Genomic DNA, 16,373 nt, shown 5'->3' with positions numbered 1-16,373 from the left:
CATCAACAAACCTGTACCAGTATAGTGGTGGGTGTAAAACTGAATTGCTCGCTTGAGATTTAATGTGTCATAAAAATGTTGGCTAGAACTGGTGACACGAGTTTAAATATGGGGAATCCCTAAGACGTGTGCCGGCAACGGTCAGTTGCAAACTCTCTCTTTCTTAATCTGGAGATATCCTAGGAAGGTCGAAACGTTGTTTTCTGCTTATCAATAAAAGTGTTACAACCAATATCAGCCGTTCTGAGATACATATTTTCTTAGAATTGTCTTTCCAAAATTAGGGTGCGTCTTCCACGATTAGCGTCTTACAAGGCGTAAAATACGGTACTTCAAAGGAATAGACATTTAACACTGTATCAACCTAAAACTTCTTTATGAGAGAGATGTATCAGGAAATACTATTCTATGTACTATTAGTTCAGCAATTTCATGTAGTGTGCGACGGAAACAACTATTAACAACAACCAATTGTAAAGTTTACACATCTAAATCATGTCTCTAGACCCAAACTTCCCTATTACACATATTACAAAGTATTTTACCTTTGACCCCGGTAAAATTGCAAGAAAGACATGAATCCCTAATCTGTCTTTTATAATCCTTTTTTTTTCAATAATTGTTTTGTTTTGCTTCTGATACCGGTAAAACCAAAATAAAGGCACACATCCGTGGAGGTCATCACAAAGTATTTTTGGGACAAGTTTCGTTTGGAATGATTGAAATATAAGGGAACTGCAGACCAAGATACGTATATCTATAGTGTTTGATCTTTAGCCTCCTAAACTCAGAAATTGCGTCTGGGTGTACTAAAAGAAGACACATGTCATCCGAGTTTCAAGACTATCAACCCAGAAATTAAGGACCAACTGTTGGAAGAAATATAGGAAATAGTGTGTATAAAATTCTCTCGATATGAGAGATACACAAGAAAAATACAGAGGAAACTGGGCAAAAGAAAAATAACAAAGAATATACAAACAGACATACAAAAAAATTAGGCCAAAAATGGCCAGAGGTGAAAGAGTAATCATTCTAGGTCTAGAACGAGTGCAAAATCTATGAACCGTTGCAAAATGGTAAAAATGCAACAACAAACAATATAGTCTGTTTTACAATTTTTGCGCATTGCTTCCCTACATTTGAAGCGATAGACTAGAACGAAGGCGGCTAAGTAACAGCATCCACTGCCAACGCTGTGGCTACTCTTGTCTGAACAAATAGTTTGTTATTATTGTTATCTTTTGAACGTCCCTATCTAAAGACCAAAACTCATTTTTATGGGAGTTGACTGCGAACAGTAAACCTTCGGTTTGGTTTGTTTTGAATTTCGCGCAAAGCTACATGAGGGCTATCTGCGCTAGCCGTCCCTAATTTAGCAGTGTAAGACTAGTGGGAAAGCAGCTAGTTATCACCACCACAGCCAACTCTTGGGCTAATATTTTACCAATGAATAGTGGGATTGACCGTCACATGCTCCCATGGCTGATAGGGCGAACATGTTTGGTGTGACGGGGATTCGAAACCGTGATCCTCAGATTACAAGTCGAGTGCCTTAACTACCTGGCCATGCTAGGCCGTAAACCTTCGGATTCACGAGCGAAATCCAAATATTAATGGATAAATAATTGAAATCATAAGGAAAGAACGTAGCAAAAACTAAATAGCTGAGAATAAATATAATAAAAACGCAAACTAACCTGGCCTGATAAATTAGGAAAAAACTAACAAAATCTAAACCTGAAAAACAAACCTGACAAACTTTACTAAATAAACGGAACAACTGAAGAGGCTTCATGAAAGAACAAAACTAACACAACAAAGAACAGGTTTCGGTAAAGAATAAAATTACCATCATAGTGAACAAACTTCATGAAAAAATAAAACTACAATAACACCAAACAGGCTTCATGAAAGAATAAAACTACCGTAACACTGAAAAGAGATTACGAAAAAAAAAAGTCTGACAAATAACTTCTACTTAATATGTTTGTTTGATTCAAATTATGCACAAAGCTACACACCACGGGTATCAAAACCCGGTTTCTAGAGTTTTAAACCCGCAGACATAGAACTGCGCCACTGAGGGGCTCTTCTATCAGAAAATCCACTAATTACCTACAATAAACATTACGCAAGATTAATTTAATGAAACATCACACTGATTGTTGTTGTTGTTGTTTTGAATTAAGCACAAAGCTACACAATGGGCTATCTGTGCTCTGCCCACCACAGGTATCGAAACCCGGATTTTAGCGTTTAAGTCCGCAGACATACCGCTGAGCCACTAGGGGGCTATAACACTGAGATTATACTAAGAATGTTTGGAAAACAAAATTATCAAGATAAACAAAATCAGATATGCGAAAATAAAATGATAAATCATGTGTGACTAAAACATTTTCATTTATACATGAAAACAATAGGAAATTAATCACTTATAACAGCAAAGCAATATTCCCTGGTAAAACATCCTGTACTAAGTAAGACTGTAAATAAATTGACGCCGCGACATCAAAAGGAACAAGAATTGTTAACCCGGTATAATTTAGGCTTTGTCAGCCTTGACCTCTTTAAACCTTACAAACATTATAAACGTGATTAACATTCCTTCCGAAAGGCAGGTGAAGTTTGTTCTGATTGTTTACTCACGTGTACAATAACACATGCCATCTAGACGGAAAGTTCCCATGTGATTCACCACCAAAGTTTCTTTCATGGAATGCTAAAATCTGTAGCAAATTAAAAAGAACGGGTCTCAAATTATACGTAAAATGAACCTTATTTACTACGGTGCTAAATTCTTTCATTTATATTAATAACAGAATTTCCAAAATATTTCAACACAAATACTGCCTTCTGATTTGAATACAAATAATTCGTAAGACGGCTCGGTATAGCCAGATAGTTAGGGCGATCAACTCCTAATCTGAAGGTCGCGGGTTCGAATACCAGTCACTACAAACATGTTCATCCTTTCAGACGTGAGGACGTTATAATGCAACGGTAAATCTCACTATTCGTTGGTAAAAGAGTGGCCCCACAGTTTACGGTGGGTGGTAGTGGCTAGTTGTATTCCCTCTAGTCTTATACTGCAAAATTAGAGACGGCTAATGCAGGTAGCCCTCGTGTGGCTTTGTGCAAAATTAAAACAACACTTGTAAGATATGCATGTAATTATAAGCAACAAATGCGTGAGAAAAACAAACTAATAAGTATATTTGAGAAATTTAAAAATGAAAATGAATTAACTTTAGTGACAGTTTTTCATTTATTTATTTACTTCTTCAGAATGGAAAATTGACAAAGATCATCATTTCTGAATATGACAGTCGGTAGATTTAACATTAATTTCACAAATGTGCTTTCAATCCTTGAACGACACCTAGATTTTATAACTTTCTAATATAAACCTTTAACTATTTGGTGTACTCTACATTAAAAAAAAAATCTTTAAGTTTCAATAATTACTCAACCCATTCTTTTCAATCGAATTAATTTCTTTCACGTTGATTACTGTAACGGATTTACTGTCATGCATTTATTTTAATGCCTACGTTTGTTTCAGTTTGATGCATGTGATATATATTGTTGGACGTGTATTGCGCAAATCCCGCCTGTTCTCTAAATCTGCAGGAAATTCTCGAGAGCAAGATTCTAAATATAAGTTTTACAAAAATATTAGCATGTCTTCGAATATTGTTGAACTTTCGAGAATTTAGCCTAATGAGTATATAAACCAACGCTCCAAGTGACTGAGTGTTGTTGGTCAGCAACAGTCAGTATACTACAAGCCTCGGAAGCTATAATTGTGATGGGCGCCTGTTAATCAGAAAACTACAGAATTTGACCATGAAAGGTTATATATTTCGGATATTAAAAAATGTTCAACTTCAATGAATTAATATTAAATGTCTTCATAGGTAAAAAGCCAGCTTATAAGCGACGTGAGGCCAACAAAGCTAGCTAGCTGAAGTGAAATGTAATATATCAACTCAGGATTAGTTTCCTCGTTGTACACTTGGACCGTCAGTGAAATATACAGTTCCAGACAAGATAGAAGGCTCTCAGAATAGTTTGTAAGTTTGTAAAATTATTATATATAAACTGATACTTTTAATAACTATTCGAAATAAGCGTTATTATAAATTTTATTGTTGTTTTTATATTAAAATATATTTGTCAAGAAAGAAAATTCTGTATGTATTAATCTTGTTGGCAAGTGTCTTAATTTAATAAGAAGCATTAGTATATTGTTAACCCGATATATAATATGAAATTTCTAGTTTTAATTACTATATTAACTTTTAATTGCGATAGTTTTTCGTTTTTCTTCATTGTCAAACTCAAGATGTAATACAATTGTTAGGTGCTTAAATCTGAAATTAAAAATATGAAAATAATCCACTGTTCAACTACCTATAAACGTTAACTAATCTTACGTTATTTATCGAAAGTTAACGTAACTTTTTTATTTTCTCAATTTGCTGTTCTCAAATTTATAAATAGTTTTCGTTAAAAAAATCTGCATACAATCACAAATTTCTAGATTATACAATGTTAAGTCTGAGACTTTCACCCAAATTTTGAAGTACGTAGGCAACCTGTTCAACAATGAACAATTATTGACTGGTTAGGAGGGCAACAAAGACTCTGTTGTCTGAAATCACCACTCAATAATTATTCTAATTCCCTCTTCTGTTTTCAGGTTTAGACTGAGATCTGATTAAATAGCGCTATCGCATAATATGTTAAGCCTACATCCAAATCTTAAAGTTTTCCTAAAATGCTAGTGAGAGTTCCGACGTATTTTATAAAGTAAGCCTTACGTGAATCAGCATGATTTAACTTCGCTGCAAAATAACTCTCGACTGCAAAGTTCTGCTTCGACATACGCGCACATGATAATGGCTTTGACAAAAGGGTAACGTTGAAATATGTTTAATGTCACGTGATGCGCTCTCGACAAACAATTCTAAAGAGCAGAATAATACGTTTAGTAAGAAGACACTTGACTAACATACACTACAAGCACAATGTACGGTTTAAAGGGCCGGAACTTAGTAAGGCATTATAAACCAATAAACGTAAAAGTTCTTATTAAAATAACGTTAACCACTGAACTTTGCTCCCACACTCCTGTTAAGTTCTTCATCGCGAATCCAAAATCAGACTCGGAATGAACAAATTAAGGAGTGTAGAATATAAACATCTGCAGTTAATGTTATCATACAGTTTGGACCTATTGATTTCTAAGGTTTGGTTTGGTTTGAATTACGCGCAAGGCTACACAAGAGCTATCTGCGCTAGCCGTCCCTAATTTAGCAGTGCAAGACTAGAGGAAAGACAGCTAGTCATCACCACCCACCACCAACGCTTGGGCTACTCTTTTACCAACGAATAGTGGAATTGACCGTCACATTATAATGCCTCCACGGCTGAAAATGTTTGGTGTGACGAAGGATTCTAAGGCTTCGCCAGCTTTAGGTATTAAAACAGTATTTCTTATAAGTATTATACCGCATATTTAAATAGCATTTCAGGTCTCTCATCGTCCAGTCCAATTTTACACACCTTTGATTTTGAATCTGCAATGGACATATTAAAAGGAATGCGAAAGAAAGTCTTCTGCACTTAACGCGATTTTTATTATGAATATAGATAACTCTCATGTTCAAGCATGGAATAAATTAAAAATAATTAGGCTTTTTCTATTAGTCGTTATGAAATACCAGTTGTTTCATTCTGATGCGTGCAACAAATATCAGATTGCAAAGACGGGTACTATAAAATAAAACTGAACTACTTACCAAAGTATGTTATTAAACACTGATTCCAATCTGACAGTATTAGATATATACCTAAAACAAATGTACACGAAGGCATCAGTAATTGATCTTCAATCCTTACTAACAGCAAGTACCATTTACTACTAGAAAAATGAAAATAATAAATACACACTCAACTGAAATAACTTATTTCAATAAATTTCAGTAATCTTACGCTTTTTTTCAACATAAAAACTTTCGCCAATAGAGAGTAGCACAAGTTACTAACGTAGAGAGGCTTTTAGGTTTAACAAATATGATTATAAATATATATGCATGCAGTTTGCTTTTACAAATTTAGTTAGTTAGTAAGTCATTGCGGGTTTTGAACCAAAAGTTGTAAAAATAGGATTTCAGATCTGTCTTTTGTGTACCACGTGTTCATTGCCAAAGGTCAAGGCTAATTAATTTGTTATGGATTAATGAAATTCACTGTAATAAAGAAAGTTGTTCTTCAAGAAATTTATCTACTAGTAACTGCAGTAAAATGCCAAATCTCACATTCTACAGTAATAATAAAACACACAATACTATATTTTTGAGTAAGCGTTATTATTATAATTTTTATCCATATTTTATAAGCCTATCAAGACTCGAGGGTGGTGAAAATTAAACTTGAACACACATGTATCTTATTACGCTCTTTTAAATATTCCAAGGACTACGCAATAAAAATTCAATATAAAAACATCTACCGCTAAATGTGATTTCAACACTCTCATTAGGCCAACTACGAGCCCTACTGCTTCACTGACATACTCATTTTACACTACAGCAGCACTCCCCCCCCTAATGGATCTTTTAGAACGAGGGTTATGGAAACTAAAACATTTAAAAGTTTTTGTTTGTTTATTGAATTTCGCGCAAAGCTACTCGAAGGCTATCTGTCCTAGCCATCCCTAATTTAACGGTGTAAGACTAGAGGCAGCTAGTCATCACCACCCACCACCAACTCTCGGGCTACTCTTTTACCAATAAATAGTGGGATTGATCGTAACATTCTAACGCCCCCCGGCTGTAAAGGTGAGCATGTTTGGTGCGACGGGGATGCGAACCCGCAACCCTCAGATTAGGAGTCGAGTGCCTTAACTACCTGGCCCTGCCGGACCCATTTAAAAGCAGAGACAAATTGTTTTAAATTTACATAAAGGCTAAAATATGACATTGGTAAATTATTTACTATGAGTGATAAAACCGCAAATAAACTTTAATATTCCACAAAACTTTGGTACAGTAATAAGAAATAAAACTTTAATCAGATAACATCCCGTCAAATCTCAGGAAACTACACCTGTGGGTCGTCAGTCCTAGCCTGAAACCCAATGCTCACGAAAAGGCCTCCTACTCAAGGCTGTCTGTAATCGATTAATGTGAATGGAAGGAAAAAATCAGCCTTAGAAAGGGAACATCTCTCTAAAGTGAATAACTGTAAGAACTTTCTACACATGGCCTTGAAGAGAGGTTTACCTGGTGACATGTCAGTGCGATAGTGAACATATATTGTGTAAATAGAGGCACGCATTAACTGCGTGGGCCTTACTCCTTGAAAATAGAAAATGAATATAAATAAATATTGTAGTAAAAACTTAAAAAGTTTCAGGTTTTGAGGTTCCGTTTGAACCATCACATCCCCAGTATCCCGCCCCTAGTTGATGTATCAACTACGTTGTTGTTAACCGTCAGAAAATGGCGGTAAATTAGTTTATAAGTTATTTTTTATTACCTTTCTTTCATAGAATATTTTAAATTTTTTCATACTGTGCTTATATTTGTACAGTTTAACACCATACATTGACGTTGTAAATGTTGCTTACAGTTGGTTCTCCAAACACAAAATAGATGTCATAAAGTTGTTCAGTACTAAGCACAAAGCTACACAAAAGGCTGTCTGTGCTTTGTCCACCACAAAACCTGGTTTCTATCGGTATAAGTCCGAAGGCATACCGCCATCACACCAAATATGCTTGTCCTTTCAGCCGTTGAGCGTTATAATGTTACGGTCAATTCCATTATTCGTTGGTAAAAAGTACCCCAAGAGTTGGCGATGGGTGATGATGACTAGCTACCTTCCCTCTAGTCTTACATTGCAAAATTAGGGACGGCTAGTGTAGATAGCGCTCGTGTAGCTTTGTGCGAAATTCAAAACACAAACCGAAGACATACCACGTGCTACTGGGGGGAGGGATGTTAGGAGAATTACACAATTTTATATATTATGGACAGAAAGAGATAAAACATTTTAATTCAATCACTACATTAACATTGGAGTGTCAATCAGTGCCGCTAATATTATAATACTATTATGGCATGCTTCTTCTTTATGTTTCTCTCAGTAAACTATCGTGCTTTTAATAGAAGTGGTTGACTTGCTTCTTAGAGAATCCTTCTAGAACCAGTAATCTTGAAAACCTCATCTGATATAAATTATTAACATTGCAATTAAATGCGGTTTTAACCCTAACAGAGAAGACTGAAAATTTAATAAAATTCATTATCTCTGCCACAAAATCACTGAAAGTATAAACATTGTAAAAGAAAAATCCTAAAAAATAAGGTATTCTTCTATAAAAATAGCTTTATTTTTATTTCAACTGTAAAGTAGTGCCTGGACAACAAACGCAAACGGAAAACAATTATGTTAAAAACTGAACAAAACAACTTACCATATGGCAAAAAAAGGCTTAACTATCACAGACATACCATCTTCCACAAGATCCCCCTTATGTTAAACTCTCTAAACTAGATGGTTATAACTGACCAACAAATTAAGGTCGTCTGATCAGGAGCGCCATTTCAAATTTACATATGAAGGATGAAGTACTTTTATTGGAGATCCAGAAGAGTTAGGCTCGAGGACTGTTTGAGAATTTTTAAAGGTTAAAATCTGTCTATTTTTAAAGCACTTACACATAATAGTCATTGAAACAGTACAAACCGAACATGTTATAAGAATATTTATTGTTCCCAAAATAAACAAGTGACATTAAGCACCGGAAGGGGGAAACAGCCATACCTAAATGGCGCCCTTGCTTCTGATTGATATTGAATTCTATGCCGTAAGTGTTCTGTCAACATCCACACATAACGAATTCCCAGACATAAGGGTTAAGTATGCGCAGCGACTAGGGTATAATTACACTTTTCTTCAACTGCAACTTCAGCATATGGTTTGACATAAAGGCATAGGATGAATTAATCAGTACAGAAATTATATATATCTTCAAACACGAACTGTATGTATTCTTGTGAAATATTCCATTGTTGATAGTACATCTTGTAAAGTTTCGACTATTCAACCATCAGTTTTATCTCATATTTCCGAATTCGGTTGCATGATAACAAACTTAATTCTTGTGACGATTGTATGTGCGACCCTATTAAATTTTCCTTAAACATCAATACGAATATTTGAAGTTTCGTTAATTGAACTTTTCAAAAACGAACAAATACTTCCAATACTACCTTAATTGATAGTTGGCCTACAGAGAATATAGCCTATAATTAATTTAGATACTTCGAAAATACTATCCAGGTTTAATTTAAATATGTCGGTGGTGGAGACTTACTAAACAGTGGCTTCATAAGCCTGTGGTAAATCTTGAGGTTTGAAACATTTAAAATCGGGTTTCGATATCGCGGTGGGTAAATTACAGATAACCCACTGACTAATTTTGTGCTTAACAATAAACAAATAAATCACTGGCTTAAATTCTAACGGTTAATGACAATCAAATCTCAATTAGGGTAATATCGGTCACCAAAAAATAGCTGAAAATGACCACAAAAAGTTGTAAACTCCACGTTAACTGGACATCAGAAAATGATCATTAACTACGAACTACATGACTGATCTCCATTGCGAGAATAAAACATAAAGAACTCTAACTGTTAATAAATATATCCCTGAAAAATTTATTCGTTATTTGTAAATATCTCAATTTAGGCAGCATAATTTACAAAGCGCCACCGCATATTTTGCAGTGAAAAATAAGTTATTAAATCCGCCAAGCTTTTTATCCGTTAATGATAAACTAAGATAAAGAGATGTTACAAAAGATTGTTCACAGTAATGTAGAGTTTCTATCACGACAATTAAAAATATTGAACAGCTAGACAATTTTCAGTATCAGATTCATGTGATAAGTTGTTACTATTGTTTTGTTTAACAACAAGAATAATAATTTACAAAAAGAAGGTCTAAGTATTATAATAAACAATCTTAGACAAGAGTGTTTGATTATATAGACTAATAAAAACGTTATCTGTACAACTTAAAAGAAAGGTCGGAACCTGAAATGCCTGGTTTACTTTCTAGTTATCAAACGTCAATATGTATATAGCATTCGTGGAAATCTCGTGTTGCTTCTAGAACTTTCTCTTTTTCCAAGAACCCCTTATGACGACGCCGAGTTAAGGTAATATAAAACCATAATGAAGCAATAGCGTAAAAATCAGGGGAGCAATTGCTCCCCCTAGATTTGTGTAGAGAGAACAGCCGCGTTTTCCTCAAGCATATTGACCAAAACAACAACATAATTTCCAGATTAGAAATTCCAAATTTTTATTCGTCAAAAATTTCAAAACAACATAATTTTTATAGCGCCATTAATTTCTTAATAATTATATCCTTCATTCGCACGGAAAGTCTGACAATTTCGGGTTCATTGAAAGTTGCTCCCCCGGAAAAAGGAAGTTTCTATGCCACTGTAACGAGGTTCATTTTCTACAAAACATTGTTATATTGGAAACACGACAAAAAAGGCAGCTTTAAAGAGTAAAGCTTAGTTCCTTTTTTTTTCGTGAAAAACTATTTTCACTGGGTCACCTCGCCCTCAATGCCAAAAATATTCCCTGCTTTTTATTATTTTAAACGCAGGAAAAGAATGTGTTCTGCAAAAAGAGACGCATTGCTTTCGTGATGCACTAATTTCTGAACACCAAGAACTATTTACGAATTACATCATCAATTCCTACAATTTTCAATATCTGGAACACCACGGTAACTCAAGCACTTCAGACGCAGCCAGCTCAGAAAATGGAAGAATGAACGACACGTGCTGTCTTGGATATCATTAAGATTATACGTTGAAATAAGTAATCAATCTCACCAGAACTGGTATTGCGAAAGACGGTTTTCTTTCTTGACGACTTTGGTTTCGAAACGTTCAGTATACGTTAAATATAATGCAATTTAAAACGAGTGTAATCAAAAATAACAACACCGGTACTATGAAAATTACTTCTTTTTCTGAAAACCCTAGTTTCAAACATTTGGTTATTGTAAAACCAATGCAATTTAAAACCACAATCAACAGTGTTTTGTTAGAAATGACAGTTTTCAAAACATGAAAATTTCGTATAAAATCTTTTATTTAGAGTTGCAAGGTCAAACAGTTTTTCTTCAGAATATGAGACATCCTTTACTTACTAAATCATCCTTCTAGAAACTACATTTATATTAATAATATATTTACTTTCCTAGGCCATCTTAATTATATTTCATAGTTTCCACTGTTACCGTTAAGCTGAGCAACGAAACGTATTTAATGTAACATAAAGACGACAACGGATAATTTGGTTCTACAAGTGATCTATAGACATCCACTTTTGGAAAACTGAAACTTTTAAACCCGTCTTTATATTTTCGTAAATAATCAATTTCCCATTTAATGTTTAAGTGCTGGCCTCCATTACTTTATACAGCAACTCATTTCGTAAGTCAATTACCCTATTAAAAAATAAAACTATCTTAACTGTAGTCTAGCCTGCCTTTTTCCAAACCTTAAACTTATGCTCTCACGTACTATTATTTTCAGAAGGCAGCACGAAGAAACCAGAGGTCTTTACCGTATAGATTTCTCGAAAGATCGTATAAACTTCGATGAGATCAGCTCCTACCCTTAATTTGCCAAGAAAAACTAAGTTACGGGATCTTAACCTATCACTGGAAGGTGTAAGTTAACTCTTCCATCCCTGGGATCGTCGTAGTAACCCTAGTTTACAGTTTCCATCATTTTCTCTTACGTGAAATAATAAATATCTTGTTATCGGCAACAAAAACTGCTTGCGTGCTGTATAATGTCCTGCACTTCAGCACCTGGCAAGGAAATTCTAGACCTAACGTTTCGTTCTTCTCACAACAAATATCCTTGTTCTAAAGTTATGGGAGAGTCCCGACCCCAATAAAGCAAACCTCTTATTCATTTCTTTTCTTACTGTACCCAGCCAATGGTTCAAATCTATGAAAGACTGGCATCTGAATGCTAATTGAACCTATTTCTATAGGCTTAACTTTTTTACAACTGTCTAATCTTGTAAATTGAATTACTGATTCTATATATTGCTACTAATGTGTTTAAAAATTCATCATCGATTGAACAAACAGCTTTTTCAACTATTAGCTTGATTTAAACACATAGACCATTATAACCGATCAACCGGAAAAAAAAATGGTTTTCTGTAAAAATAATAAAACTGCATAAAAATTATCTTTAAACTTCATAAATTAAATGATTCACTTGTATAAATATATATTTTTAGTCTGGTATTTATTAAAAGAGAGAGAAGTATGTTAAATACGGTAAATTACTATCAGTCATTACTTACTGAGTGCTTGATAGCACAGCAATCTCTTTATTGTAGCTCGAGTACTCACCCCAAAGATCTTTAACACCTTGAATGAGATCTCTCCACCAATGATTTCACAAACAATTTAAAAACAGCCATTTTGAAGTACTTTGCTTTCACTGCAATTTATTATTTGGAAAAAAATCTCGAACATGTATTTACGTTGTGTATTCATACGTTTAGCGCAATAAGTAAAGATATCGCTGTCAGTATTTGTTCGACCGGTGTAAGGTTTCTTTGCGACCTTCTTTTACCACCCTATTTTACGAACCACTGCCTCGGTGTAGACATCGACTGAACAAGTTTCAAGGATCTTTTTCTCGTTTATAACACCAGGCAAAGACCGAATATCCTACTGCATAAATGGTTATAATTGACGCCACTATAGTAAATTATTGAATTTTGATAAATTTAATTAATTTCCATAAATAGTCATCTGCTTTGTTTATTATTACTGTTATTGAGTCTACTGTTATTTAATAAAATTAACACAATGATTTTTGTACGATATACTTCATGGTATTGGAAAGTTGTTCGCCAGTTCTTCTGAATGACGAATAAAATTATTTCAATTAAAAGTAATAAATAATCAGGGTTAAAATCAATAAATAATATTGTATTATTAATTAATCCTTACCTTAAGTTTACTATGTAAATTACTCGTATACAATTAATTGATAAAAAGCACAGTTCACCACTTTATCTCATTCACTCCTTAAGAGCTGTTTGTAGTTCATGCAGTTTATTTAATAATATGGCTAGCGTTTCAGCTACTACTGTACTGTGTCTGTAGCATCCCAGTCGGTCTGACGAGCATCGGGCGAATAGTTTCGTCGACACTAAATACAGCAGATGGACATATTGCTATACATTGTTATTTATTTACACTATCACATTCTTAGGCATGCAAACAATGTGAGATATTAAACACTAATATTGCGATCAGTCCACTGAGCTATTCCATCTATCAGTCCTATGTATAATAGATAGGCTTAATCAATATTACTTTAATCATAGAACGGTGATAATAACACTCGGAAGTGAACTAGACATTTTGATCAAAGTTCATTCGAATAGAAGATTTCAAAAGATAAGTGATCATTTTTGTAAAGAAGGCATTTAATATATTGTTATATCTCTAGTTTATTCACTCAACGTACAATTACTGTAGTTTGTTGGATTGTTGTATCATAGTGTTCTAGTATACTAATACGATTTTCATATATTTAACAGGTGTTTTCTGAAGATGGATATTCATCATGGCGGTGCCCACCGTTAAAATGTCAGTCGTGTGCCGTATCATGGAAAACACAAAACGAATCTTTAAAGAAAAAAAATGATTTTTCTATAGATTAAAAACAAGCTAGGATTTTACAAAAAAAAACAAACAAACTCGTTGTATGGGTCGTGTGAAGACCTTATTTTAGCTTTTCTGACTCATATTCTGAGTTCTAAATCAAAAAGAAAAGCTAATCCTATTATCATGTCGCATTGCGAAATAAACGACAAACCGCGCCAACCTTTGCCGCGCGACTGACACTTTCTCTACGGCACTATTCTACAACTCTGTTACGGTAGCCAAACACCCCCACAAAACAAACGCCCACGTAACTGTGTAGACCATCCTCACGTGGTAGCGTAAGCTTCGTGAACCTGAGCTTTACAAACATTAACAGAAATGAATTTTACTTCAAAATAACATTTCAAATTTCGACCACTGCATAAATAACACGAAAGCCAATGATTTGGTCTTTCCAAACAATAATTAATATATATGTCAACTTTCTACTACATCCAAAACATATTAATCTCACTTACCTGACCGTTTTCTGTTTAATTCAGAAGTAGATTTAATCAGACATTGTCATAACATAGCGCTCCTATCACAGATGTCAAATACAATTGGTTCGTAAGCTCGTTATGAAGTTTTCCTGGCCCCTGTGTGTGATTCTCAACTGAAACTTCACCATGAACCGCTAAGGAATCTAGCGGCATCTATTGGGCTTAAACAATAACACCAAACTCTGTCATCACGATGGTTTGATTTGTTATATAATAGGTCCGGCATGGCCAAGCGTGTTAAGGTGTTCGACTCGTAATCCGAGGGTCGTGGGTTCGAATCCCCATCGCACCAAACATGCTCGCCCTTTCAGCCGTGGGGGCGTTATAATGTTACAAGTAATCCCACTATTCGTTGGTAAAAGAGTAGCTCAAGAGTTGGCGGTGGGTGGTGATGACTAGCTGCCTTCCCTTTAGTCTTACACTGCTAACTTAGGGACGGCTAGCACAGATAGCCCTTGAATAGCTTTGTGCGAAATTCAAAACAAACAAACAAGATTTGTTATAAACACAAAGAGAAATTCCTATTCTCGGGGTAAATATAACTGCCAGTTCCAGCGAAAGGCTATTGGGCCTACTGTTGTCAATGATAGTGCCTTGCTTTCCTGTTGCAACATTCATGACATTTTTCACTAAAGAAAAACAAATACATTTTTTAAATGTTTATAATTGATTCTTTTATGTTTGAAACTTACTCCTTTTTTGTAATTTGTCACTAACAAAGTGATATGCAGCTTGAATTATTATTGATAACTGCTAATAATATTTCTAATATTATTTGGTTATTTTTTTCAAGACTTGAAGACAAATAATTATATACTTTTGTTTTTGCCACTGGAATTTTGTTTAATTAACTTTCCTATTACCAAACGTCCAACCAGATGTGCACGACCAAGAAATATATGTGTAGCTCTCTCGGTTGTTTTGAGTAATATATCGATAATATATGAAAATAAAATTAATTGGTAAATACTTATTTGAAAACGATGAGCCAAAATGTAAACATATCAGTACAAATCCAAACCTAACGTAAAAAAACGTCAGGTACACCATACATCTGTGATGATAACCAAAAAGTTAAATTTATACTAAAAGTAAGAACTTTATTTCATGAATTTTGTATTATCTATTTTTATTGTTCTGGAAGTATACAAAATGCTCATATTGTAACATGAGTCTACACACATAACACGTTTTTTCTGAAGATAGCTTGCATCTCGCAAAAGAGCAACACATCAATAGAAAATATATTTCTAAGAGTATGGGTATTTTGACCGAAATTAGAAAAAAGAAGCAATATATACGTGTGTTGTTTTTCGTTGTTTATTTATTCACGATATTTTTGAAATTGCGGATAGAGTGATAATATATTTTACACAAAACAATTTTTAAACCCTCTTTCTTGATTACAACCAAAACTTTTCAGCGATTTCATCTTCGTTAGCTTTGAAAAATAAAATTATTATCAGTTAGTTTATTTATTACACACAAAATACCAATAACATGAAATTATTATATAGCATAATGTTTCCAGTAAACTATGAATATACATGCTGTTTTAGCTTTTAACTATTCCACCAGTAAATCAGTGCTAAATTTACAGAGTTACAACGATAAAAACCGGGGTTTGATCCTTCTCGGTGGCTAGAGTGTAGGTAGTCCTTTGTGTAGCATCGCGCTTAAATACAAGTTTTTGTAAAGTACATGTTATTTTAATTAACAAAGCATTTTTCTTTTCGTTATTAAAATTGAGTAATGCAGTGTGTGTTTTTTTGTTTGTTTTGTGCAATATTACAACTGATAGTAAAGTATTAGCTACTGTGACTTATTATCCAAGAAAATATTCGTACGTGTAAACAAAATGCACATTTATCGTATAGCGTGGGCGATGTATGTGGCTTTAAACTTATTAACATTTCTTTTACACTGTTAATTTTTTTCTTGTTAGATCGAAGTTTGATTCAGAAGATATCAGACTACACACACCAGCAAAATGTACAACATGTAAACTTTTCATACAAAGGAGGTATTCTGTTTACAGCTGGTTTTATTTTTAGCATAAGTAGTAACGAGCTTCGC

General features: G+C 34.1%; 1 protein-coding gene across 1 annotated transcript in view; it reads right to left on the bottom strand.

The window, feature by feature from the left end:
- Nucleotides 1-14,387, bottom strand: part of LOC143255511 (NAD(+) hydrolase sarm1-like) — a 125,623-nt gene extending 111,236 nt beyond the window's left edge. The window contains exon 1 of the mRNA XM_076511292.1: nucleotides 14,274-14,387. The gene's annotated coding sequence lies outside the window, so the exon portion shown is untranslated. The remainder of the gene's footprint in view (nucleotides 1-14,273) is intronic.
- Nucleotides 14,388-16,373: the final 1,986 nt, after the last annotated feature.

This window comes from Tachypleus tridentatus, chromosome 7 (genome assembly GCF_004210375.1).
Source record: "Tachypleus tridentatus isolate NWPU-2018 chromosome 7, ASM421037v1, whole genome shotgun sequence".
Classification (NCBI taxonomy): domain Eukaryota; kingdom Metazoa; phylum Arthropoda; class Merostomata; order Xiphosura; family Limulidae; genus Tachypleus; species Tachypleus tridentatus.
This window is presented reverse-complemented; position numbering and strand designations above follow the sequence as displayed.